The following is a 3,456-nucleotide window of genomic DNA, read 5'->3' as shown; positions in this document are numbered from 1 at the left end:
AATATTTGGGTGTGCGATATATGTTCCCATTGCACCACCTAATTGCACCAAAATGGGACCCCAAAGAAAATTGGGGATATATGTTGGATATGATTCTACCTCTATAGTGAGGTATCTTGAGATACAAACTGGTGATGTGTTTAAAGCCCGGTTTGCGGATTGTCATTTTGATGAATCAAAATTTCCAACATTAGGGGGAGAGAATAAGCTTCCTGAAAAAGGAACTTAATTGGAATGCATCATCGTTGATGCATTTAGATCCTCGATCAGCGCAATGTGAACTAGAAGTTCAAAAGATTATAAATTTGCAAAGAATAGCAAATGAATTGCCTGATGAATTTTCCGATACAAAGAGAATAACCAATATAGTTCCTCTCCAACCAGAAGACATTGGAGTGGAATCAAACAAATCTTTCGATATCTTCATGGGACGGTTGATATGGGATTGTTTTATCCCTATGAATCCAAGTCACAACTAGTTAGCTATGTAGATGCCGGATACTTGTCTGATCCACATAAAGGGAGATCTCAAATAGGATACTTATTCACATATGGTGGAACAGCTATATCATGGAGGTCTACGAAACAGACGATTGCTGCAACATCCTCTAATCATGCCGAAATACTGGCGATTCATGAAGCTAGTCGCGAGTGTTTTTGGCTGAGGAGTCTGATCCAATATATTCTGTCATCATGTGGACTGATTGATCATAAGATAGCTCCAACTATCCTGTTTGAAGATAATGCAGCATGTATTGCTCAACTTAAAGGCGGATACATCAAAGGCGATAGAACAAAGCATATTTCTCCCAAATTCTTCTTCACTCATGATCTTCAAAATCAAGGGACAATTGATGTGCAACAGATCCGTTCAAGTGACAATCTGGCAGATTTATTTACAAAGTCATTCCCAAAATCCTCCTTTGAAAGATTGGTACATGAGATTGGGATGCGTCGATTTCGAGACATTAAATGATGTCGGCAAGAGGGGGAGACTGTACTCTTTTTTCCTTGGTCAAGTTTTTTTCCCATTGGATTTTTCTTGGACAAGGTTTTTAATGAGGCACATGCTATCAATTCATATTTTTAAATCTTTTTAATTTTATTATTTATTAATTTATTTAATTTGTATTGATTTTATTTTAATATAAAAGTATTTTTGAATAATTATTAGAGATAAATTTGAAAGAAGATAAAATAAAAAAAGTATAGTTAAAAAAAATGGTGTTATTATCTATTAATTTTGAGAATAGTATTATCATTTCTCATATATATGTATATGATGTTTGTAAGAACCGAAAGTAATTAACCGTTTAATCAAAATAAAATAATAAATTAATTGTTTGGAATAGGTTCGAAAATTTAGAGATCTTAATTTAAAAATTTAAAGGTGAGATTTGAATTTGTTGAATTTTTTCAAATAGAAAAATGTAACTTCCTGCAGAAAATTGTGTAAAAACACATAACTAGTAAAATAGCTGGCACTGCCGGTTTAAGTCTTTTCGGTATTGCGAGTGAGAAAATAAAACTAAAAATCCTTAGAAAAATATTTAGAATTGAAAACTGGACGCTAATTCTAAAAATTTTGGCTCAAAGTTGAGTCAAACGGACCATAAATGCTAAACAGTTGGATTGGGTCCAAGTTAGGCCCAAGCGCACCATATATATATATATATAGCCTTATTCATGAGCCATTCACCACCTAAAACACAAACAACACAGCTCTGAAATCAAAGAGAAGAGAAGAGGGTTGCTATTCATCATCCTTTTCATTTGCTCATAACTTGAGCTACGGTACTTCGATTCGCGTGCCGTTTGTGGCCACATGTAGCTCTCGCTGAACCCGTTACTGCCCTAACAATTTCGTAATTTTGGGTTTAGTTACTAAGTAAATTCTTTGATTTTGGTTGTTTATGGGTAATCTAACATTGGATTATTGTTGGATTTTGCTCCTAATACCGTCGGATAAGGTAAGTCACTGCGAAACCCTTGTGGATTAGTGATTTTGTGAACTCTAGGATTAATTTATGATAAATTAAATGTGTATAGCTTGAATTTGGTGATTATTGGAGTTGGTTTTGGCAATTGGATTGACTTTGGTGGCTGAAGCTTTGTGGAAGCTTGTTTGGAATCATTTTTTGTATTTTGTACGTATCGAAAATCGGCCAATGTATGATTTCGGTTTCTTTTAGTTAATATGTAATGCTTCATGAAACTTAAGCTAGTGTAGGACGGGATAGGATTGAATTGATGTTGATTGTTGATAATTATTGAATTGATAATGAATATTGATGGTAATGTTGATGATGAATATTGATGAAAATAGACGTCGATGAAGATTGGTGATGATATGTGATGAATGATACTTACGATGAGTTGAATTTGTGCAAAATTTAGTGAGATTGTATTCTTGATTGGAAATTATTGGTTTTGTTGAACTATGAGTCTATGAGTAGAAGAGATAGAAAATTGAGTGAAATAGGTGTGAAAATGCTTGAAGTGTATTTGAGGAGTAAATTGTAGTGTGTAGTAGTGTTTTGATGATGATTTTGAGTATGGTTGAATTGGTTTGAATTGAAGTTTAGATAAACTAGAGAAACATTGTAAGTTTTGGTAAAACTTTGTTTTTTAACCAAGTTCAACGAGATATTACTTGTGTTCCGGACCCTTAATTTATTTTAACCCGACATTAAATTGACCCAAAATAAATCAAATTAAATTGGATTGGCCAAATATAAAATTAGAATGTACTATTATAAAGTTAAAACAATATCATATGATATAAAAAGTGTAACACCCTAACATATAGAACTTTACGCTTAAGTTCATAAATAAGAAATTGTGAGGTATTACGACCTCTAAAAATAAAATTACATACATAGGTATATATGAAAAGAAATTTAACTAGGAGTCTTGAGAAAAAAGTTAAACAAAACAATCAGAACTCGTGTCACACACAAATCACAAGGAAGCGAAACACACATAAAAGGAAGCGAACACAATTTTAGTTGTGTGAGGACTAAACTAATAGTTAATTTCATTTTGAACAAATGACTAAATGTATGTACACAGAACGATAGTGTTAAAAATTTTAAAAATATCATTTTTAGTAATTTAAATTCAATTATGTATGGAAAAAAATAAAATTTATTAGCATGTGATAGTGGAAAAATTATTAAAATCCATGATGGACATGAATCATGTTTAGCGACAATTGTGTTAGCAAATCATGTTTAGTAAGTTTTATGTACAATTTTAAAAATTTACTATCCTACCATTATCTATGTGTTAAAGAATACTATTGAATTTATAAGTAAATAATGATAAGATATCGTGTGATTTGTGTTTTTGTAAAATAATTATTCCACCACAATATACATATTAAAATATAGTATAATATTCTTAGTAAATTATAGTAGAATAACAAGATTTATGAATAATAATATTATTATCTAT

Source organism: Arachis ipaensis, chromosome B06, assembly GCF_000816755.2.
Source record: "Arachis ipaensis cultivar K30076 chromosome B06, Araip1.1, whole genome shotgun sequence".
Lineage (NCBI taxonomy): Eukaryota > Viridiplantae > Streptophyta > Magnoliopsida > Fabales > Fabaceae > Arachis > Arachis ipaensis.
This window is presented reverse-complemented; position numbering follows the sequence as displayed.